The sequence below is a fragment of the Paroedura picta genome, chromosome 1 (assembly GCF_049243985.1).
Source record: "Paroedura picta isolate Pp20150507F chromosome 1, Ppicta_v3.0, whole genome shotgun sequence".
Taxonomy (NCBI): Eukaryota; Metazoa; Chordata; class Lepidosauria; order Squamata; family Gekkonidae; genus Paroedura; species Paroedura picta.
In genome coordinates this window covers 50245193-50270655 of record NC_135369.1, presented here as the reverse complement: position 1 = coordinate 50270655, position 25463 = coordinate 50245193, and the positions used below count along the sequence as shown (strand labels likewise).

Sequence of the window (25463 nt, the reverse complement as noted above, 5' to 3'; positions counted from 1 at the left end):
TCTTTGTGATATCTGCATTGTACCAGTTGTTGATGTTTACCAACAGCATTGTGCTTCCAGTGCAGGACTAAAAGAACACACTGCATGTCTCATGAGGACATTATTGAAAACTGCATTCCAGTGTCTATTTTCCTGCTTCTTCCCATACACTTTAATATTATTTACCACTTGTTGTGATATTATCACATTCTTTGTTTTCCACCCACTTATAGTGGCAGCCCATGATATGAAGCGGAGGACATACAATGAGATGGAAAATATTATGGAGCAAAACAGAGAATCTAATCTGAGGATATAACTTTCTGTTTCATCCCCAAGTCATGCATGGCATCTTTATTTTGACAGTATTGTTTCCCAATTAGATTAGAATAGAATAGAAATTTAATTTGTAAGAGGGGTAACAAGGGGATTTCCACCTGTGTGTATCAAGTCACAGCGACCTGTTGGAAATAAAATGAAAATGATTTTTATCAGTGAGATCAGTGTGACAGGGGAGTATAACTGGGGAAAAACAACGTGTATATCCACCTTCACAATGTGTAGAAGCCCAACGAGAAACAGTGAAAGTGACCAGTGTTCTAGGTGTATTTGGGATATTCAAAAGCCACATGCATCCACATACTGAAGCTAAGTAGACCCGCATGAAGGTGCAGGGTGTGAGAAGAATCCCAGAGAACACATACACAAAAAGGGGTTCTGCATGTATCTTAAATAACCAGGATTGTTCCTGGATTTGGCTCTGTAGCTCCTAAAACAACTGGACTTGCTAGTGTAGCATAAAGAAATCTGGGAGGCAATTGATACTCTTGTCTGGTATGGAAAAAACATAGGGTGAAATCATGGAGGTTCCCCAGGACAGAAATAATGCCTGTGATTGCTCTATGTGGACTCTTGATGAGTTTCCCATGAAAAGGACAAAGGCTTAGTTGGACTGACTGAATTTCAGAAAAATGCAAATACTGTCTTGACAACCCACGGATTAGAGAATGGGAAGTGGTTGCAGTTGTGGTAGACATGTGGTTGTAGTTAGTTTCAAAGTCGTGTCTGACCCATCATGACCCCATGGACAATGATCCTCCAGGCCTTCCTGTCCTGTACCATTCCCCAGAGTCCATTTAAGCTCGCACTGACTGCTTCAGTGACTCCACCCAGCCACCTCATTCTCTGTCGTCCCCTTCTTCTTTTGCCCTCAATCGCTCCCAGCATTAGGCTCTTCTCCAGGGAGTCCTTCCTTCTCATGAGGTGGCCAAAGTATTTGAATTTCATCTTCAGGATCTGTCCTTCTAAAGAGCAATCAGGGCTGATCTCTAGGACATTGTTTGTTTGTTCGTTTATTTATTTAGATTTTTATACCGCCCTTCTCTTCGGCTCTGGGTGGTTTACAGAAAACATTTTGGAACATTTACATGGAACAGTATCAGTATCAATATAACAATATAACAATATAAAAACAAAAACATACCAACTAGAACTAGACCAGTATTTCGACAACAGTAATTTTGACACTCACTTGGTAGGTTCAACCTCTCAGTCTGTGGGGGACCTAGGGCCAAGGATCCACAGCCAGTTGGAAGTGGCGGAGTGTAGAGCTCTTCTGGGGGAATAGGCAGGGAGGCATGTTAACATGTTAATCATGTTAATGAAGTTCAGTAGGTGAGGCAGGAAGTAAGGAGCACTTAACATTCCTAGGTATGCCGTTGAATTACAAATAGTCATTTTCTCCGGGGGGGGGGGGTTCAAGAGAAAAGCTAGTGGCTGAGGACCCCTGCAGGCTGATGATGATGTCATCTGAGGAATCCAATAGCTCCTGAAATGCATGACATCTGGCTGAAGAGTATGCTTGCCTGCTTTCTGTGTAAATGCAGAGATTGGTGGTCAGCCTTTTGTGAAACTGACATACTTTTTACATTCCCAGCATTGAAATGCAACTACAGAGCAATATAATTGTGAGGTATAGGCAATGCTGATGAAGGGTGTTTGTGGGCAAACTTCCCTCAAAGTGAGGAGGGGTCTGACCACTAATAGTATGTATATATGTATGTATGTATGTATGTATGTATGTATGTATGTATGTATGTATGTATGTATGTATGCATGTACGTACGTACGTACATACGTACGTACGTATATATTTCTGAATATGTTAAGAGATTGTATATATATGTATTTCTGAAATATATATGTTAAGAGATTGTAAAAAGGTAAAGGTAAAGATATCCCCTGTGCAAGCACCAAGTCATGTCTGACCCTTGGGGTGATGCCCTCTAGTGTTTTCATGGTAGACTCAATACGGGGTGGTTTGCCAGTGCCTTCCCCAGTCATTACCATTTACCCCCCAGCAAGCTGGGTACTCATTTTACCAACCTCGGAAGGATGGAAGGCTGAGTCAACCTTGAGCCGGCTTCTGGGATCAAAGTCCCAGCCTCATGGTCAGAGTTTCAGACAGCATGTCGGCTGCCTTACCACTCTGCGCCACAAGAGGCTCTTTTTGCTATTAAGTAAATTATTCAATACCAGCAAACACACCCAGCAAGCAAGAGAAGGGTTTTGGTCAGGATATAGGATGACAACCACAAAACATTTTTGAGAAATGATCAAGAGAAGGTACTCAAAGAAGTTAATCCAGGCAAATCATAGGATGCAGACTGATTCACAATCCTCAACAGGGCTTCATTGAAAATAAGGATTTAACATTAAGGAGGAAATTTGGTGGATGTATGAAGAACCTGGCATTACAGTTAACCTGGCTTCACAGCAATCAACAAGAGTTGCATAGAAGAGAATTTGGCTTAGAGTGCTTGGTCTGCTGACCACTGATAGTGTGTGCGCATGATTCATTTAACATTCCAAGCTGGAGAAAGGCTTCTGGGGAAACCCTGCTCATAAAATAGTTAATAAACTAACAAAACTAATGTACCGGATTCATACACTGAATAATCCTGAATGACACTAGCACCACTAGAAGCAAGAAGTGGTCCTGTGAAGTGCTTCCATTCATCAGAAAATGGGGATGGTAATATCTAGGAGGTCCCTGTTCTGAAAGTATTCATACCCCTCATAGCTGGTCTCACCAGATTAGCTGCGTTTGGGGTTATGGCAAACCGTGTCCCTTTTGGTCAAGTTCTCAAGGCAATGCTCAGCTGGCTCAGGGCTAAAGTGGGGGTGAAAGCCATTTATGCTGTTTCCTGTGCAGAAATCTTATGTGATTGTGGCTACTGCTGTAGAACAGGTGCTTATGTGCTGAGTGGGGGGGAAAATCTGGGTAAAGCAGTGCATCTTAGAAGAATGGAATTTTCCATAGCTGTCAAGTTCAGGCACAGGGCTAGAACTAACCAACCCAAGCCATACATTTTCCCAGTTGTTTACTTTTTACAGCCTGTCTCTGTAATGGTTTGTAATTTACAGTTAGGCAAGAAGTTCACTGCCTTATTGTTTCACTTTGAAAGCAGAGCTGTTTCTTTCCTCTCTCGGTGCTTGCGATATGGATCACAGCAATGCCTCTAACATGTCTGTGCCTGGAAGGTCAAGGCAGGGAGTGTTTTGCCTGAACACAATACCTGTAACTGTGCTAGCAGCAGTTATTGAGCTCACTGGCCCGATAACATCAATGGGAATGTTTAACCATGTGGCTTATTAGAAGAGGGGGAGGGGTGGCTCAAAACTGACACGTAGGCCAGTAAAATACCATAAACATAATTGCCAAACAGCAAGAGAGAAAGAAAAGGAAGAAAGGCAGGGGCTTACTAGTTCTTTATACTGGGTTTGTCATAGGGTGCTGGATCTGGAAAAGTGCTGAATTGTGGTGTTTGCCCCAGGTCATGCACTGGGAAACACAGGCTTGTGTTAGCTATCTATTGAGTAGTCAGTTCTAGTGAATAATAATGTACGTTGCATTCGGCACAGACAGGTACATTCTCGATTTGTGCTAAAAATGTGCCTGCCTTTGATCTAAGGATTGTATGTTCCTCCATTTGGTCACAGTTGTGCATTGTCTCATTTTCAGATTTATATTCTGCTGTGCATTCATTCTCTCTAAATATATATATTTTTTAAACCCACATTATTTGGAAGGTGTTGTGGGCCTGTGGCTTTTGCATGCAGAAAGCCCGAGGTTCAGTCACTCATATTTCCAGTCAAAAACTTCTGGTGATGTGAAAAATCTCAATCTGAGATCAATTGCCAGTCAGAGTGGACAACACTGACCTGGATCGATCAGGGGTCTGACTCTGTATAAGGCAGCTTCCTGTGTTTGTGTGTGTTTGAATGAATGCAGGGGGAAACTTTCACATCTCCCATGGGAAAAAATAAGGCTGTCCTGAATATTTGTTAGAAAACAGAGCATGCTGCACTTGAGGACCTGTTTTGATGAGCAGACCTGCTTAAATGCAAATGTGTACCAATTAGCTACAGCCCTCTGGCTTCAACGTGCAATTTTCTCTTGCAAGGGTGAATGGGTCATAAAAAATATAACACTACAGACAGAGCTTACCTAACACCTTGTAGCTTCACTCAACCACAGGTGTTTAAGTGGAAACCATATGAGAATTCAGCATTTACTCTGTGGTAATCACGTGAAGAAGAAATGAAGCCATTTATATGTATGTGTGAATAAACGAGACAGAAAGGAAGAAAGAAGCTCAATTCAGTCCTACTGGGGAACCATGCTTTCTTTTCACTACAATAAGGTTGCATAACCAGGGCTAATTCTGCAATTACTGTTGTGGATCCTGCTGAATTCAGATCAATTTGAATTCGGGTCTTCCTCTACCCTCCTCCTCCCCATTGAAACAGAAAGTGTTCTGCATGTGATTAGGGAAACTCAGAAGGGAGGGGGAGCCAAATGCAGCAGGAACCTCTTTCCTGGGGGGGGGGGCGAGGCGGGGGGGGGAGAGGATTGGAGACAGCAGAGGAGGTGGAATGAATCCCAGGGGGAAATCTGTGCTGAGATAAGTTAGGGCTTCTGGAACTTCTGCTGAGAGAAGTTAGGGCTTCCCCTTTAAGGGAAGCTTTGCAACCTGGGAACCAGGAACTAATGCCCTGGCCAATCAGGGCTTTTCTACAGCGTTGGAGACTCAGCAGCAAATTATTTTGGGGAAAGCAGACAGCTGCATGCTTACTCATGGTGATTTTTCAAATATCGAGGATTATATCTACTCTAGGATATCACGGGGGAAAGGTAGGATCACTTTGGATCAATCATGCTTGTTGAAGATGAAAAATTTAAATAATCCAAAATCAAAATGGAAATCGCATTCACTGTGGACCGGAGGCATTGAATCAACCTGGGACTGGAATAAAAGCTCTGTGCAGATTCAGCCCAGGACTCAGTGTGCTGTCATTCATTCCTGGTTTGCTTCAACAAATGCTGCTTTCATAACCTCTGGTTCTTCTCCAGCTCCCTGCACACAGATCCAGCTGGGATCTCAAACTGCAGTGCAGTGGAGGCAATACCAGACAACCAGCCAGGGCTAAGTCAGAATGTCTACTTTTGTGCATCCTGAGAAACCATAGTTAGGAGTAACTGTGTTTAATAAACCAACTTCAAACCATGATTTCAGATTTGAGTTTGGCATATTCTGGCTATCGACAAGAAGAAGAAGAAGAAGAAGAAGAGTTGGTTCTTATATGCTACTTTTCTCTACCCGAAGGAGGCTCAAAGCGGCTTACAGTGGCCTTCCCTTTCCTCTCCCCACAACAGACACCCTGTGGGGTGGGTGAGGCTGTGAGAGCCCTGATATCACTGCTCAGAACAGTTTTATCAGTGCTGTGGTGAGCCCAAGGTCACCCAGCTGGCTGCATGTGGGGGTGTGCAGAATCAAACCTGGCATGCCAGATTAGAAGTCCGCACTCCTAACCACTACATCAAACTGGCTCTCAAGTACTGGAGAGGTTCACAATAAGGCCCAATACTAACAGATTCATGACACCAGAATTGTGTGTGGTGCCTGAACTGTTGCCTTTTCCACATGATGGCAGCCGCACCAGGGGTTGGTGATGGGCTGTTTGCCCTGCTGCTTCGTGTGTCTCCACGGGGAACAATTTTCAGTGGTAGATCCCGTCCCCCACTGATTTTTGCTTCCACATGAGGTTCTGCCACATGGGGGGGGGTTCTTTGTGTTTGTGTGTGGGGGGTTATTTCTGGAAAGGTTGGATTGTATAACAACACAATCCCACCTTTGTGTAAATAAAAAGAATGTTGCAGTCAGCTCCGCACTGCCACAAAGCACCATGGAGCTGACAGTGGCATTCTTGATCCCTTCCAGGACACTGTAGGAGAGGGAGGAGCTGAGCTAGAAGGCCTGACTCTTCCCCTTCCACATTGACCTGCATTTGGATAGGCCTCATTGGTACACATGACTGAAAAGGGAACATGAGTTGCCTCTCCAAGGCAACAGAGAGCTTAAGGCTTAAAGCATGCCAGGCTCTGGATAGAGTCAGGCTGGTGCCGATGTGGTGTGGAAGGAGGGATTAGCACCACTGCCATATGAGTGCCGGACCAGCCTTTTCACCCCATGTGGAAATGGTACAAGACAAAAAAAATTGTGGAATATAACATGTATTGCATTTGCTGTGCAGGTGAATACTCTCACCACAAAAACACATCACACATTTTTGGCATTAAACAGGCCACAACTTTAATGAACCATTGAGCGTTGAAACAGCATGGGGATAACGGAACCAGCTGTCTTGTGGCCAACCAGCCACCAGGAAGCCAACTTTAAACCAACAGGGATGCACAGGACCCTCCAGCTCGCACCGGGATCCCATGCCCCCAATGACCTGTTGGTTACAATAGGGAGGTGACCAAATGGTTTGGGAACCCGTTGAGGCGTGAACCTCTGCCGGGTCCCTAGCCACCTGGAAATGCGGATCTATCCTCAAAGGTGCATTCTCCATGAGAGATGACCGCCTGACTCCACTTACCCACAGCCTCTTACGGAGGCCCCCTTTTCTATAGCATACCGAGCATGCAGGCTGGGATTGACCACAAATGGTTCCTCCCCATGCCCAAAAACCACAAGTTGTGACAATAAATTCAATTAAACTTCCAACCAGTCTCCAAACATTACAACCTTGCTTTTTTCTTAATACATATATATATGCCCACATAACAATATATAAAGAACTTACACCCCCAAAAGTGACTAGATTCTCAATCACATCCCCATTACAAAACATAGATAACAGGGTGGGAGGGTGGACAACCGCATCGCCGTTTGAGGTGGGAAAGAGGCCGAAGCTTCTCGGCCTCTTCCCAAATAGGGGCAAAGCAGAGGAGGCTGGGAAGAGCAGACTTGCCTCCCTCCAGCCAGCCCTAAAGCATCCTGGGTCTTGTAGTCCCCAAACAGCAATTTTTTGGCGTCAGCTTCCCCACGGCAGCAAAATTGCTCGGGGGTAAGTCCCAATCGCCCTTGTTGGAAGCATAGTCAACTATGTGCCATATATTATTTGAAATAAACCACTGGAAATTGTCATTACTTCTTTCAGTCTAAATAGAAAGCGGATGAATAGATGCTGAGATACTGGAAGGAGCACAGACATTCAGCAGGTGTCACCTTTTCTCTTTCTTGGGCGTTTTGCCTATCCATTGTATGCTTCAACTGATATTTGTCTTCAAGAAATGAATGTATGTACTTTTTTCATGTGTGCCTGAAAATGCACACAATATTTTCTCCAGAACCACCGCATTCCTCTCGCCCATGGAAGAGTCTAAGAATGAAAATGCAGTCTCTCCATTGGGATCCTGGCTTTTAATAAGGGCTCTTTTGATAACAATTTTTGCAGCTGCTGTTCTAAATATAGTGCAGTCAGATGCAAATCACTGAGTCCTATTGGCCTGTGTCTGTATCTTTTCAACTTTCCTCTTCCATTGCAGTCCATTTAGTCCCTTGGAAAAAATATTCCTGGAGATCCTGGAGACTAAGTGGGGATCTGCAGGAGGAAAGGAGTGTCAGTGGAAATTGCTGCCTCCTTTTTTGAAGACCAAAATACCCTTATTTGGAACTCCATTGTCTCTCTGGCTTTGAACGTGTTAACATGATGTGGTTGGTAGTTCTATGCAAACCCAGCTTTGTTTGGCTGCCTTTTAACCAATTTAATCATTCTAAAAAAATAGCCCCTGTGGTAGAATTCTTGGAGTGGGCATTGAGGTGAGTCTAGCTACAGTTTCATAGCAAAATTAGGCAAAATTGACAAAAAGTTAGTCTAAAAGTCGCCTGATTTTTTTGAATTAAACTTATACTGCTGTTACCCTGGTGAAGATGGAATGTCTGTCAATTTTTCTTCTTAGAAGTGGAATGGTTACAGTTTTTTCAGTCTTGTTCCAGATTTGCTACACACACAAAAGTAGAATGTTGGGGGGGGGGATTGGCAGGAATTCCCACCACTCACTTTTCTAGGAAATCTAGTTTGTTGAGAGATGAACCTGGCAAAAAAAAATCTGTAAAGGAAACTACAGCTTTTAAATTGAGCCGGAGTTCTCCTGCCATTTAATGCCATCCAAATGCAGTAATATTCCTATGCAGCAGCAATGGCAAAAGAGCCCTAATGAGGAAAGGGGTGGAAAGCAAAGCTCCTTTCAGTGAAGGAAAGAGTGACTTTTTCTTTATCCTTTATCTGTGACATCTCTCTAGCAGGTGATACATTGCTAGCAATTATATATTGTGTAATTAGTAGATGACCAGATTAGCACTTGTACTGCAGACTGCTTTGGGGGAGGAGGGGGATCTCCTCCAATATTACAGTATCATCCCAAGAAAGGTTGTGTGTCTTCTCACCAATGACAATGCTTCAGACAAAAAAAGGCTTCACACTACTGCCAGTGAGGTGTGGTGGTCAGAGGGGCAACTAAAATCTTTCTGGTGAATATGCAACATCTGCTGTGTGCATATCTGAGCAGAATAAAAAGGGGGTGTTGGAGGAGATCCATACTTAGCATATCTCCTCCATAGAATCATAGAATCATAGAGATGGAAGGGGCCATACAGGCTATCTAGTCCAACCCCCTGCTCAATGCAGGATCAGCCCTAAGCATCTTAAAGCATCCAAGAAAAGTGTGTATCCAACTTTTGCTTGAAGACTGCCAGTGAGGGGGAGCTCACCACCTCCTTAGGCAGCCTATTCCACTGCTGAACTACTCTGACTGTGAAATTTTTTTTCCTGATATCTAGCCTATATCGTTGTACTTGTAGTTTAAACCCATTACTGCGTGTCCTTTCCTCTGCAGCCAACGGGAACAGCATCCTGCCCTCCTCCAAGTGACACCCTTTCAAATACTTAAAGAGGGCTATCATGTCCCCTCTCAACCTCCTTTTCTCCAGGCTGAACATTCCCAAGTCCCTCAACCTATCTTCATAGGGCTTGGTCCCTTTCCGGTGTCCTGACTGTCTCAACAGGTAACTTCCTGCTTTTTTTTTTTTACACGCTTCCTTCCTGCTTGCCTCCAGAACAATAGAACAACTACAGATAACAGTTAGAATAGTTTGTTAGAACTCTGTCTCTCTTTTTATGAATATTTGTTTCTCTTCTGAATAAAAACTATTTTATTCCTTAAGAAACCTGGTGCTCTGCTCTTTCTGCATATTAAAACTCTGCCAACACTTTCAGCCATGCTGGTTTACTGTGGAACTGTCTAAAGCAGGGGTAGTTAATCTGTGATCCTCCAGATGTCCATGACTACAATTCCCATGAGCCCCTGCCAGCAAACAGTGGCAGGAGTTCATGGGAATTGTAGTCTGTGGACATCTGGAGGACCACAGGTTGACTACCCCTGGTCTAAAGAATACCAGTCAAGTAGCCCCTTAGAGACAAACAAGATTGTCAGGCTGTGTAAGCTTTCAAGAGTCAAAGCTCTCTTTGTTGGAGCCTAGGACCTGCTCTGAATCCCCATCCAGCAATGGGACTTGCTAGATAACCTTGGGACAGTCACACGATTTCACCCGTCACAGAGTTGGTGGAAGGATAAAATAGAGAGGGGGACAGTGCTGTAAGCCACCTTTCAGTATCACCAGTGAGAAAAGCAGAGAACCCCAGTGAAGTTGATGGGCAATAGATTCAGGTTGGACAAAAGGAAATACTTGTTTACTAAACAACTAATTGAATTGTGAGATTCCCTGCCAGTGGGTATAATGGTGGCCACAAGAATGGATAGCTTTGAAACAGGATTAGAATTATTCATGGAAGATAGGTTTGTTGATGGCTACTAGTCATATTGACTAAAACAACCAGTGCTAGAAGGCAATCCCAGTGGAAAATCATGGCCTCTATGCCAACAGCCATCATGGTATACTGGTTATGAGTGGTAGACTCTCATCTAGAGAACTGGGTTTGATCCCTCACTTGCTGACATGAAGCCAGCTGGGTGACCTTGGACCAGTGACAGTTCTTTCAGAATTCTCTCTGCCCCACCTTCTCACAAGGTGCCTGTTGTGGGGAAAGCAAGTGAAGGTTTATCATCCTCTTGGAAAGGAGTGGCAACTGGAGTGCCTCAGGGATTTGTCCTGGGTCCTGTGTTGTTCAATATAGTTATCAGTGATTTGGATGAAAGAATAGTAAAAGGTAAAGGTAAAGGTATCCCCTGTGCAAGCACCGAGTCATGTCTGACCCTTGGGGTGACGCCCTCTAGCGTTTTCATGGCAGACTCAATACGGGGTGGTTTGCCAGTGCCTTCCCCAGTCATGACCATTTACCCCCCAGCAGCAAGCTGGGTACTCATTTTACCGACCTCGGAAGGATGGAAGGCTGAGTCAACCTTGAGCCGGCTGCTGGGATCGAACTCCCAACCTCATGAGCAAAGCTTTCAGGCGGCTGCCTTACCACTCTGCGCCACAAGAGGCTCTTAAAGAATAGAGAAGGTGCTTATTAAATTAGCAGGTGATACTAAACTGGGAGGAGGACAAAACAGAATCAGGATACAGGATGACCTTGAGAGGCTGGAAAACAGAACTAAAATTAATTTCAATAAAGTTCTGCATTTAAGTAGGAAAATCAAATGCATCATTGTAGGATGGGGGAGACTTGTCTTGGCAGTAATATGTGCAAAAAGGATCTAGGGGTCTTATTAGACCACACACTGAACATGAGTCAGCAGTGTGACACAGTGGCTAAAAAGGCAAATGAGATTTGGGACTGATTCAAAAGAAATATAGTTTCCAGATCATGTGAGATGATGGTACAGTTTTGCTCTGCTCTGGTTAGATCTCACTTAGAGTACTGTGTTCAGTTTAGGGCACCATAACTGAAGAAGGATGTAGACAAACTGGAGTGTGTCCAGAGGAGAGCAACAAAGATGGTGAGGGGATTGGAGACCAAGTTATATGAGGAAACGTTGCAGGAGCTTGCTCTGTTTAGCCTGGAGAGAAGATGACTATGATCTTCATATGACTATGAAGAAGACTATGATCTTCAAGAACTTGAAGGGCTGTCACATGGAGGATGGAGAAGAGTTGCTTTCTGTTGGCCCAGAGGATTGGACCAGAATCAAAACGATGAAATTAATTTTAAAAAGTTTTTGGCTTAACATCCAGAAGAAGTTCCTGACAGAGTGGTTTCTCACTGGAACAGGTTTCCTCACAAGGTGGTGGGTTCTCCTTCTTTGGAAGTTTTTAAGCAGAGGCTAGATAGCCATTTAATCTGCATTAAGAGAAATGCAGATTCTGTGAATTTAGGCAGATTGTGAGTGCTTAGGCAGAAAGGACTGTGTCCGTGCTTGGCTCTTGTGGCCCTTTTTTGCATGCCCAGGGAAATGCTGATTGCTAATTTGGAGTCTGGAGGCAAATTTCTTGCAGGCTAGACTGGCCAGGGATTCTGGATTTTTTTTTGGGGGGGGTGCATAATCTGCGCATAGAATTGGGTCACTGTGGGGGTTGGCAGGTGAGTTTCCTGCATTCTGCAAGGGGTTGGACTAAATCAGTGGTCCCCAACCCCCGGTCCAGGGACCGGGACCGGTCCATAGATCAGTTGGTACCGGGCTGCGGCTCCTCCTTGTCCTCCTTCCCGGCTGCTGCCTTGGGGGCTGCCCTGCCACTCTGCTGTGGGCTCACCTTTGGTGTTCTCCGGCGGCCGCCATGGCTGGGGCTCCCCCTCAGCATGGCACTGTGCAGGTGCTGCTGGCAGCACCCCCGTAGGTGACAGGAAGTCAGGGGCGCTGGCGGGAAAGCAAGTGGAGCAGGGGCGCAGGTGGCGGCAGCAACATCCCTCGGCAAAAGACTACCCCCCCCCCTCAGACCTCAGTAAAATTGCCAAGCGTTGACCAGTCCCCGGTGATAAAAAGGTTGGGGACCACTGGACTAAATGACTATGGAGGCTCCTTTCAGCTCCATGATTCTAAGCTTATTGTGTCATTTGGGGTCTCCTTAATTTCGAGAAAAGCAGGGTATAAAACCTACACTTTTCTTCTGTTGGTTGTTGCACAGCTGGTTGCTGTGTGAAGTAGATTTTTGGATGATGTGAATCCAGCAAGATCTTATTATAATTTCATGGTATAGTTTCCTTGCTGATTTTCTGAAAGAAATGCAATTTTCAGTGGTTAATGTATGTGCATGTGGACTGCAAACATACAGTGCAAGGCATGATCATGTTTGTGTTTTATTTGTAGGACTCTGTGGTACACTACAATGTGTACAGTGACATGTACTGACTTCTGCTGTCAAATGCAATTATATTTGTTAAACACCACAGAATCAATCAGAATAACTAATTATCCCCAAACAATGAATGCATCCATGTCAAGGACAACCTTCATCAGGATAAGCTAGTTTTGCAACTGCCTCCAACTGGCCAACAAGGATTTGAAGTCACACAAAGAAACAATGAAGGAAATATATAGTGATGAAAACACTATGGGAGGAAAATGTACCATACTGGATAATGAAGTATGTTTTAATTATTTTCAGGACTGAAGAATGGCAAACAGGATGAGACATACACAATCTGTCACAGCCTCTTGCTCCATTCTAGGAACTAAGAGATTATTAGCCTGTTAATAATTATAAACTCATTCTTTTTCAGTTTGGTGGCTTATTGTCTTATGGGTTCATTTCACTTTACTGTAATGTGGGGGAAAGCTTTTGAAAAGCTCATATTGAAACGTTTAAGGCCCTGAAGTGTGAGATGTCTTCTTTTCTGAGATACATTTGCACGTGGCAGGAGGGACAGGGCTATTTGTTCCAGTTGTTATAAATATTTATTGTATCGAGATGGGCTTATGTTTACCAGAAGGAGTGTGAAAAATTGGCACATCACAGCAGTGTTTACAAATGTCTATCTGAAAACAGCTTTTCTAGATAGTCTATGGAGAGAGCTTTGGCAGACTCTGAGTCATTCATTGCACCACCTCTCAAAGCTGCTGGCAATGTTGATTGCACAGGTCAACAGCACATTCCTTAGAAGGTACATTACACCACATTTCACCTCTCACACCTTTCAAGCAACTGTTCTAAAAAAGAAAAACCCAAAGAATTTTAGCAGGGAAAAGGAGAGGATGCTCACTCTGTCTGTCTGTCTGTCTGTCTGTCTCCTGCCCTTCCTCCAAGGTGCTCAGGAGGAACCTAAATCTGAGCAGGCATAGCTCATGCAAATGGAATACCTTTCAATCTGGATTCAGACCTGGGTTTTGGGACAGAAGTCACCACCTTTGCTGGGAGACCAACAGAGGGAATGGAGAGCCTGTGGATTGCTTGAGACCTCTCAGTGGCTTTCAACATCATTGGACATAGTATTCTTCTGGAGAATCTGTCTGGGTTGGGAGGGGAGGGGCACTGCACTTTGATAGTTATGCTCTTATTTAAACAACCAGTTTTATATAGCGGAGCGCGGCTGCCGGGGACTCCCTCAGGCGGCGGCCTGACGCAGCGAGAGGCGCTTCGCGAGAGGCATCAGGCGCAGCTCACAGTTGCTGGGGCTGGGAATCAGAGGGACCAATCGGCAGGCGCTTTGCACCTGCCGATTGGTCCCTCCGATTGTCTGTCCGGAGGAAGGGTCCAATCCGGACCCTTCCTCATCCCGGACACATCCCGCCCCAGAAGCCCTTATCACTTTATTTAGTCCGTGGTGCCTGCGGCGCCACGGGCGGTGTTAAGATATTGTTTTAGTTGTAAGCTGCTCCAAGCAGGGCTCTGAAGAGGCTGCCTTGAAATATCCCAAATAAATAAGTCCCAACACCAGTGAGTGGTGGGTGTCTCTCATATATGGGTAGTAGGCCAAGCCTGGCAAATGGCAGGAGGTCTAGGGCCAGGGACATGGTTGATGGGCAAGGCACAGCTAACATAGTTGATTTCTAGACATCACTTCCAGGAACAGCTTGGAAGGGACACAGGGTAGCTGTAGGAATTTCTGGAAGTGCTATGATTTTACCATAGAATTTCCACTGATTCTTAGACCTAGCAATTGTCACTTCCAGATTGTACTCAGATGTGATGTACAGGCACTGGTAAACTTCTGTTTTTTTCCATTTTTCTCCTGCAGCTGCTCCAAGAGTCAGTGGACAATGGAGCTGCCATCAGGAACCCTCTGACCATAGCAGAAGTCTAAGTCCAGCCACACAACTGTTATGGGGCTCTGTGAAATAGTATTCATTTCCCTGTCCTGCTGGGGACCTACCTGACCATATTTCATTTTGCAGGCTACATTGACAATATTTTGGTTACTTCTAGATCATTAAAATGCTGTTTTCTCTGAGAGCTGTTCAGTTGTCTATATACAGCACAGCTCTGAAACAGGTGCTTGGTAACTATGGAGAATCCTCTTCTTGAATAGGCACAGTCTAGTGACTCAGGCTGATGGAAAAGAATGCCATACATACTTCTGAAGCAAAACATTTCCAAGGCAGAGACATAGTCTTAATAGCTATAAAGGCTGCAAATATAGAAATATGGGAAGATAGATTTCAAATACCACACTGTATTTGCTATTTCTTTAGGGCTTACTTTGGGACTTTCATGTTGCTTTCCATTCTGTGGTTCAAGACACTGAAATACTATATCCTGACATTTAAAAAAGCATCTGTTTCAGCACGTTAAGGTAGTTCTGTCTGGCTCCACCTTTGTTTGGTCAGGTGTAAGCTCACCAAATTGAGTTAAAGCCTCTATTCATTGTGCCACCTCTGCTTGACATGGGTAGCACCACCGCTAGATTTTTCACTGAGCCTCCAATAATCCCACAGAAAACATTTTGTTTTCCCTCAATAAACCCTTTGTACTTTATCATATTCTGTCTCTGAGAAAGCATTCCCTCAGCAGGAACTGACATGGATGGCATGCTGAGCAATTGGGTTGCTTGATGAGAAGGATGAAGGGAATAATCTTTTTCTTCTCTGTCAGGTTGTATCAAAAGACATTTTCTAAGACACAGGACAACATCCAAAAGTGCCCTCCTAGATATTGAAGGTGTTTCCCACTCAAATAAGGGTGGTTTCATACTACAAACTAGAACATTGCTAGAGAAAAATGTTCTTCCACTAGCACAAAAGTTCATGTACACAAATCTGTTACCAGAAACACACTTACACACATGTCCTGTGACACATGTATATTCAGCAGTGGGGAATTTGCTTAGCAAGAGGTGATAATGTAGCTAAATGGCTTATTTGCCAATGTTTATGAGGTGATAACATCCTTAAGAACTTAAAGCAGACACAAATAGTTATAGTAAACTAATAACAATCTTTATTGGAAGGATAATAATAAAAAGAAATAGGTCTAGCACACTCACAGTCAAGTGGATAGGAAATAAAAGAGGAGAAAGAATTGCAGTCAGTATATTTACCAGTCCTGTAGAGTGTAGAGGCAGAGATACAACACAGCCAGCCAGTGGTATGAAGGGTGGTCTGAATGGGTCCCAGATCAGAAGAATGAGGTGGCTTTGTTAAGTCATTATTTATATACTAGTAATCAAGCCCGCTGCAGCTAAATGCAGCGGGCGCTAGACCACGGAGCCTCCGCAGCCGTGCAGAGCGCGGCTGCCGGGGCTCCGTGTGTCAGGGGGCTGATGCTGTGAGAGGCGCTTCGCGCCTCTCGCAGCATCAGCCCGCCAGGCAGGGAGCCCCCGGCAGCCGCGCTTTGCACGGCTGCCGGGGGTTCCCTTTGCGGGCGGGCTGAAGCGGCGAGAGGCGCTTTGCGCCTCTCACACTTCAGCCCTCCAGGCAGGGAGCCCCCGGCAGCCGCGCTCTGCGCGGCTGCCGGGGACTCCCTTGCCGGCGGCCTGACGCGTCAGAGGCGCTTCGCGCCTCCCAACGCGTCAGGCCGCCCTCAAGGAAGCAACTGCGAGCCGCGCTCTGCTTCCTTCAGCAGCCTAGGAATCGGCCGGGCCAATTGCCCGCGGGCGTGTTAAGGATGTTTTTCGGGAGGGGGCTATGTGATATAACCCAGGTGAGCACATGATGGAATTTTCCATAGATCAAGATGTTGGGCAATGCCCTGGCCATGTCTGGAATTGGGTACTGATAGGCTTAGACAAAGGAGTTAATGGGTCTATGAAAGGGAACCATCATGTCTCAATGGGTCTAGCTGCTGAGGTTGGGGAAGAGATTTCCCCCTGGCAGAGGGGCCAAGCATAAGTCATCGGTGTGAGACAAATCAGTTTGCCCAGGAGCCCCAAACAATCAAGTATCTGCCAGGCCACTGAATCAACAATATAATGGAGTGAATGCATGTTTCAGGTGGTTTCTGTCATTCCTAACTTGTAGTGAAGGACAAGCTGAAGAGGAGGGTTTCCAAGATGGAATCAGTCCTAGCAGTGAACAGTGTCTGCCTTTGGCACAAGCCTAGACTATGAACGGTGCTACTGGTTGTAGAAAAGCATCATGCCAGCTTGTGCGGCTGCCATACATAACAAATCCTTGTACAGATCAAACCATGAGACTGGCTAAAGGTGATCGTAGCACCAGATGGACTTTGGTGCAAGCTTTCATACAAATATTTGCAGAACTGTATCATGGGATTCCCCCCTTAATTATGTTTCTCTGGACCCAATACACAGAAAATTTGGAATTCCTTAGAAGGCAAAGGAATGCTAAGGGAAGAGAATGAGTGGAAGAATTATCACCAAAGTCTTCTTGTGGGAACATAATTGTCTGAGGTGAGATTGAGGGGGACTCAAGGAAGGGCCTTTTCTGACTGCTGCTCCCTGGTTATGGATATCACTTCCTCAAAAGGTCAGACTGGCACCACTATGCTGTTTTATCATTGTTTTAGAGTGTATTGATGTTCTTATGATGTGTTTGTATTATTTCACAGCTTTGTCTGTTTTTTTAGTATGGAAAGACAGCACAGAAATGACCTAAAATATACTGGGTATTTCAGTATCCAAGCCTCCTCAATAGGAGCACCAGTGGGACCTGGAATTATAGTTCATCTCCAGACTAAAGAGATCAGTTCCACTGAAGAAAATGTCAGGTTTGGAGGGTGAACTGCATAGCATTAAACAACACTGAGGTCCCTCCCCACCCCAAATCCTGCCCACCCATGTTCCACCCCCAAAGTCTCTAGGTATTTCCCATCCCAGAGCAGGCAACCCTATACCTCAAATTGGATATCCCTGTTAGTTTGCTATGCTTAAGATATTAAAGCACAATCGTGTCCATCATTTTCAGTGACAAGTCACAGCATGTGCCCAGCACATCATTATTGTTGTTGCTGCTGTTAGTCTATTTACCCACCTTTGTTGTTCTCTTTCTAGCGCAAGAAAATGCAAAAAAGGACAGCACCCTTCTCCTTTTAATGATTGATCAGAAGAAATAATGTTGGCAGGTGAGGCTTCTGGTTGAATTGGTAGTTGGAAAACATGTTCTAGCAGGTATGCTCAGGAGATTAAAAAAAAATCCAGTTCAAAACAAAGCCTGCAAGAAGAACTTTTCTGTTACTACAAATTCTTCTGTTATTATACTTCCTCTTAAAATTTTACTTGGGAACTAAAAGATTGGGGCACTTCTGCCATTTGCTTGCAAAAGCAGCAAAAGCCAGTTGTTCTTTCTTGAGAATTTTCAGAGAACCCTCTCCAAACAAAGAAAATCCAGAAGCAATCTGAAGGAAACTTGACCATCATGCATCCTTAGTCCTTAGAGCTACTGTGGTGTAGTGGTTAAAGCATGAGAAACTCTAATCTGGAAAACTGGGTTTGATTCCTCCACATGCATCCAGCTGGGTAACCGTGGGCTAGTCGCAGTTCTCTCAGAACTCTCTGGTCCATTCCGCACGACTTCAGTGTTGCCAAAGGCTTGCAAATTGTAAACGCTACTAATTTGCAGTTACGCATGACGTCACACACAATCTGCCACACTCCTGAAACAGTCCTGCAAAAAGCGATTTGTTGTAGCACTTAAAGGGAAATCCAGAAAAGTGGATTCACCCTCCGAAAAGCGCTACACTCTTGCAAACAATCTGCAACAGTAGTGAAAAAGACCTGTGCGTTCCCATTGTTGCGGTTCCAGCAAAGTCCCTCCCCCTGGCTCTCTTCTCCGGCAAACTTCTGGCAAAGCGATCACCATTTTTTTTCTCGGAGCGAGCAGAAAGCAATGAACCGGTGAGCCTTCATTCACCCAGCGAGGCTTCTCCAGCTACAGTCCCTACACAGAAGTGCTTTAAAGCTCCCCTAAGTCCCCAAGCACAACACAGCCCCATTTGCAAGTTACCTTTATTTTCGGCCAAAAATCGCACCCATGCAGGGGGGGGGGATTTTTCTTTTCACTCGGGGGAGCATGGTAATGATGACTCGCCAGCTCACACCCCAGCTGCCAACTAGATGGGTCTCTGTGTTAGGAGGAATCAAGGCATATTCGTTGCAACGTGTGTGTTTTTTTTTTTTAAAGCTGTTCTTAAAGGGAAAGGGGCTTTTCGGAAGCATGATAACAGCCACCCATTGGCTGTTCATTTGATTGACGGCCAGGGGCGGGACAAAGCACAGAAAAAATCGCTTCCTGGATAGCGATTTTTGCAAGACCGAAAACCTGTGGGAAACGATTGAAACGCTACTGGATTCCACTACAAAGGCAGGTATGCGTAACGCCGAGATTGCACTATTAAAAATAGCATTTCCGCTTTCAGGAACCAATTGGCAACATTGGTCCTTGTGCGGAATGGGCCTCTAAGTCCCACCTACATCACAAGGTGTGTGTTGTGGAGAGAGGAAGGCAAAGGTGTTTGCAAGCCACTTTGGGACTTTGGGTATACACACACACACACACACACACACATACACATACACATACACATACACATATACATATACATATAGTGCAGACCAATGGGTCTGGCTGTGTGAATAGATGGCATGCCCCACCCCCCAATCCTCTCCAATATTTAGGAGTTCTGTATCCTCAGCAAATAAATCCATCTGCAAAAAAAGGTATACAATCAGAACATTATTCCAGAGCTTTTTCTGTTCTGAGTTGATTCTGCCCTCCTATTAATTTTGTGGGAAAGAAACCCATGAAACTGACCCTTACTTTATTAGGGATGCCAATTCCAGGTTGAAAAATTCTTGGAGATTTGGGGGTAAAGACAGGGTTTGGGGATAGGAGGCCCCAGTGGTATAAAAAACTGTAGAATTCATAATCCAAATAAGTATTTTCTCCAGGGGAAATGTAGGCTACAGATTAGTTGTAATTCTGGAAAATCTCCAAGCCCCCCCAGAGAGGGGCAGCCCTTAATATTCTGCATGGGCAGAAAAAGGAGGGCCAGCATCAGTATAGATCCAGTGCTAATCCACACGACATCACTGCCAGGCTGCCACCCTCCCAGGCCTGGCACAGATTAGGCCCTAAGTAGTCCCACACTAACAGAATGTGGATTCTTCTGTGTTCCCTTTTGTCGCTGTGGGAGCCAATGGGCCTGTCCCACAGAAGGCCCATCTGGACGGGAAAACCTTGGCCTAGGCCTGGCTCTTTGCTACCTTACAGAGGCCAGCAGGAGGCAAAAAGTACCCTGGACAGCTTTGCGGCACTTCATGGAATTGTGGAGCAGACTAGGATGTGTTTTTTGTGTTTTTTGTTTTTCATTTTGCAGGAAGGTAGGATTGCATGGGACCATAATCCCACCTTCCTGCAAAATAACAACCCCTCCACCACTCCCCACATGGTGGAAGCTTCCTGCCATGGTTACATCTCCTGGGGGGACACAGAATGCTGCAGAGCATGCAGTTCTGCAGCAACAGACTGGCGGCAGCCGAGCATGGCTACTGCTGTGTGGAATGGGCTTTTGTGGTCTTTTACATCAGGGATAGTCAATCTGTGGTCCTCCAGATGTTCATGGACTACAATTCCCATAAGTGTTTGCTGGCAGGGGCTAATGAGAATTGTAGTCCACGGACATCTGGAGGACCACAGGTTGACTACCCCTGTTTTACATTACCAGCTACCCAGCCATTTTGACTGAGGATGCAAGACATTCAGTTTGCACTCATTGCACGCAAAACAGATGTTCTGAGGGCCAGCAGAGTCTAGAGCAGGGGTAGTCAAACTGCGGCCCTCCAGATGTCCATGGACTACAATTCCCAGGAGCCCCTGCCAGCAAACGCTGGCAGGGGCTCCTGGGAATTGTAGTCCATGGACATCTGGAGGGCCACAGTTTTACCCCTGGTCTAGAGCTTAAAAGCAGCGGACTTTGATCTGTAGAATCATGCTTGATTCTTCACTCCCCCATATGTAGCCTGTGGGTGATATTGAGCCAGACACAATTCTCTCTAAACATGCTCTGCCCCACCTCCCTCATATGGTGCCTGTTGTGGAGGGCAATTTTTGGGTGTTAAGGGCCTTTGAGGGGGGTGGCAAATCTCATAAAGTTTACCCCCTCCCCCCAAAAAAGCAGACATTTTCCTCAAGGGTATAAATCTATACCATCTGGAAGCTAGTTGTAATTCCAGGAGGTGTCCAGTCCCCCTTGAAGGCTGGTAGCTCTAGTCTGAGCACAGTTTCCCTGAAAGAAGGCTTTGAGTCTCTACTACTTTGGTTCAGATTACCATAAAATAGGCCTGGTACAAGAATTACATTGGTTTAAACCAAAAATTGTATGTAGTAAGAGCTAGAGGTCACCTGCAGATGCTGTTCTATAAACATGTGAATGGTTTCCAATGCCAGCTACCCTGGGAGATTGATTTGTTGGATACCTGACAAAATGACCTTGCACAACACTGCAATGTCACTTCTGGAATTTGTACCCTGAAGTGAAGTCACCATGGCACAATGCTCACAGGATGCATGATGGGAAGGACCAATGCAGATCAGAGGATACTTGGGATAGCTACACACAACAGTAATGAACCTTATGAATTCAGTGAAAGGATGGCCATATGGGAGGTAGTGAGCAAAATAACTGGAGTCTGTGAGTCAGTCAGTACGGGCAGTTCACCCCAGTGATTAGGTTTGATGTTGTAAAATCTTAGATGTGTTCACTGATCCTTCCAACAATGTACTTTAGATTGCCCGTGAAAGGCTTGGACGAGGGACCTCATACATCCTAAGCCTTGGCTTCACACTTCTGCCTTTCCTGTCTTGGTATATATAGATGGCTTAGACACCAGGACTAAAACAGGATTACAAATGTCTTTCTTATTAAGGTTTAGTTGCATGTGCATTTAGAGAAATGGTGGGCAGGATGTGTTTTGTTGCTGGCTGGAAGGTGATTTTTTTGTTTCTGCCCCCCACATTCCTGGTTCTCACAGGGGTGTTTCCCCCCTTTCAACTACTGGGCGTGTGAAAGTTCTATGTAAATTTCTGTTGAGTGTTCATTTGCATAAAAATGCTCCTTTAGTGGTTACCCCCCCCCCCACACACACACACATGGACACACTCCTGGAACTGAAACTTGCATCAGAAAGGCCTGGGGTATTCTTTTGCCAAGTAAACTGTGGAGATGTTAGGTGATAGCATTGGAGTGGCCATATCTTCTTGCATGTCTGCTTGTCAAAAGGCATCATGTTTGCAGAGCCTCTGTCTGCAGAATTCCCAAGGTACAGTCCTCCAAACAACAGAAAGTGCTGTGTTCCCTCTGCCTTGGTTTAGTGTGATGTCAGAGAGGCAAGGAAGGGACATTGACCTTAAACTGGCTTTTTTAGTGTATGGCTAACATGAGGCTGTGGTCAGCATGCAGCATGCATACTAAGGACCAGTGCAGTTGTTTATGCTCTCTGCTGTGTCTTGGGGGGGGGGGGGGAAGCTTTTCTCTGTTGAAAGGACAGAGGATGCCAACTAAATGCACCAACCTGTGGATTTACCAGCCTCCTAACATAGGATTGACATTCTGGTCTTCTGCTTGACTAACCCAGCTAGCAGTGACAGTCTTTCTCAATGCCAAAGGTAGCCTGACAAATACCAAATATTTGACTGGAGTTAATAATTAAATCCCTAGTGACTTTGATCATTCATAGGCTCCCTGTTCTGCCTCTCAGATTCATAAATATTTACAAGAGTCACAAGGCCCCTTTATTTGGCTATTGTCCTAGCCAATGCTTATTGTTGCTAAGCACCAGCTTGATGGGAGTTCTTTTCTAATTGATCTATTTGGGAAAGGTGGTCCTTGGGCTCAAAATAGGATTATTGCTCTTATATTCTAAGTGAATTCTCTATTTTGCTTTCTTAAAAAGAAAGTTTATTAAGATGTTGGAATATAATCAGAAAGCATTGCTGCAGGGCTGCTCCTATTTAACATCGTACTGGAAGCACTGGCACATAAAATAAAAGCATATGAAAAAAGTAATGCGAATAACAGCTGGAAAATAAGAATTCAAGATAAGAAGCTACGCAGACAATGTACTATTAAGCCTAGAAAATCATGAAGAATTCATACCAAGAGTGATGAATCATTTAATGGACTTTGGTTAGGTTTCTGGCAATAGAATTAATAGAATTAAAATGAAGATTCTCCTACTTACAAAAAAATCAACCAAAAAGTGCTGAAATGCAAGAAACAATGACCTGCAATGTCAACACAGAAAAGAAATCAAATATCTGGATATAGATCTCAAGAAAACAATTCAAAATGACTATACTAAGACATGGGGTCAAATCAAGGAAGAACTGGAGAGGTAGTCTAAAAATCTGACTTAGTCAGCGAGAATACTGGCCATAAAAATGATAATACTACCCAAAATGATAATACTAACCAAAATTCTATTCCAATCCCTTCCCCTGGACATTAAGGATAAAACACCAGTATTGGCAAAAATAAATAAATAAATGTATATGGAATAAGACCTAGAATTGCCATCAGGATTTTACAAGATGACAAATTAAGATGAAGCCTGGGAATACCTAATCTAAAACTATATTATCATGCTGTGGTGTTGATATGGATTATAGAACGGATCAATAATCCATTCAAAAGAGACTTTATGTTGGAGAAGGTCAGCCTAAAGCAAGGTCTGCAGAATGTGCTTTGGCCCCATGACCACGGAAAATCTAAGAAGGAAACCCACCTAATAAGAGCTGCTCTTTTAAAAATCTTGAAGAAATACAAAGAAAGAATAAATCCTAACATTTCCTTACTGAAATCATAAGGCGGAAGCTTATGCTGAACAAATTCAACAGTAGAAGCTAGGAGCAATGAGATATTTAGATCCAATATCAACCCAAGGACAAATGAAGGACTACTCTTGAATGCAACAAGATTACAAAAATTTAGATTGGCTCATTTATAGACAATTAATTTCAAGATTAAACTCAGAGGTGGGAGGCTCAGAAAACCAACTCAAAATTGTACTGAATTCAAAAGGTTAATAAAAATACATAAACCCCATTTGTTAGGTTGAATTTACAAATATTTACTTAAACTGGAAACCGAAGATGAGCCACTAAAAAACTGCATAACCAAATGGATGCAGAATTTCAGGCAAAAAATAATGTTAGAGGAATGGGAACAACTTTGGCAAAAATATTAAACTAATAAAATGCCAATCGTTAAGGGAAGGTTGGTTTAAAATGTTCTATAGATGGTATATCACCCCCAAAGTAATAGGCAAGATGTCATCTAAGGCAGACAATAGGTGTTGGAGATGTCAAAAAACTATAGGCTCTTTCTACCATATGTGGTGTGTGTATGAATCCAAAAGTTTTGGATTAAAATACATGGGTTAATGCAGAAAATCATGAAATGGGAAAATTTGCATCGATGGCGAAGCTGAGGAGCCTGCTACATAAAGAATCACTGGAGAAGTTTCAGCAATGCAGGGAATGTCAAAATATACAACCACTGCCACTGAGTACATAGTAAACTGTGTGTCAGGGATGAGACTGTACCCAGAAGGCTATGTATCACCTCTCCTTCCCCCTCATACTTCCCACTGTTCCCTTCCTTTCGCCTACCCACTCCCTTAAATTGAATAAAAAATTTTTTTTAAAGAAAGCATTGCTGCAGGCATCGCTACGTGTATTTTTCTGTACTCATGTAAGAGTATAATTCTAATCTCTGGAAATGATTTGAGGCCAGGCCTATGAGCACTGCTCTCGAGCTCTTCATCCCATGGAAATCCCTGTTCAGGTTTTGTTTCATCAGAGTAGAACCTATCCCGGGCTATACTAAACAATTTCACAATAAATACAAATAAACGTTTCTTATCTCTTCTTATATGAAGGTAAAGGTAAAGGTATCCCCTGTGCAAGCACCGAGTCATGTCTGACCCTTGGGGTGACACCCTCTAGCATTTTCATGGCAGACTCAATACGGGGTGGTTTGCCAGTGCCTTCCCCAGTCATTACCGTTTACCCCCCAGCAAGCTGGGTACTCATTTTACCGACCTCGGAAGGATGGAAGGCTGAGTCAACCTTGAGCCGGCTGCTGGGATTGAACTCCCAGCCTCATGGGCAAAGCTTTCAGATGGCTGGCTGCCTTACCACTCTGCGCCACAAGAGGCTCCATTCCAGAACGGCCTCTAGATTGAACCGTTTTCAATTGGGTTTTCCTCAGTGGTTGTTTTTCTAAAATATAAAAGCATACAATTAATACAGGCTTATCAACCATTTTTACAAAACAGAAGAGAACATATTTAACTGAACACAGTCATTATTCCAGTCTGCAATAGTGCATACCTATAATTTTTATAAACATACAGTCATTGTTTCTTTAAGTATCCTTATATATATATATATAAATCAAAAGCCAGCTTTTGGCTATTATTGTAAAAATTATAAAAATTATACTTAAGGATTAATATTTTCAAACAATATTTTCAAATGATAATAGATTTATAAATCTATAAATTTTAAAACAGTGTTATTTTATTTTAGATCCTTTTGAAGGACTTCATTAACAATACAATAAGTTGGTAAGACTTGGCCCTTTAGTATAATTTTTATAATTTTTACAATAATAGCCAAAAAGCTGGCTTTTGATTTTTATATATATATATATATATACATACATACATACATACATACATACATACATACATACATACATACATACATACATATATATATATATATATATATATATATATAAGGATACTTAAAGAAACAATGACTGTATGTTTATAAACAT

The 25463-nt window shown here is 43.9% G+C and overlaps 2 long non-coding RNA genes across 3 annotated transcripts in view; one reads left to right on the top strand and one right to left on the bottom strand.

Annotated features, from left to right (window-relative positions):
• LOC143837135 (uncharacterized) lies at positions 1-24866 on the bottom strand. The gene is made up of 3 exons (XR_013230928.1): positions 24818-24866; positions 1511-1594; positions 1-440 (listed from the first exon to the last, which is right to left on the bottom strand). It is a non-coding gene; the product is annotated as an uncharacterized LOC143837135 (long non-coding RNA).
• Positions 16711-25463, top strand: part of LOC143837030 (uncharacterized) — a 28513-nt gene continuing 19760 nt past the window's right edge. Inside the window, exons 1-2 of one of the 2 annotated variants that reach the window (XR_013230896.1) lie at positions 16711-17073; positions 17674-17744. This is a non-coding gene — a long non-coding RNA (uncharacterized LOC143837030). Of the gene's footprint in view, positions 17150-17673; positions 17745-25463 lie in introns of both variants that reach the window. The other variant, XR_013230901.1, reaches the window with a different exon arrangement.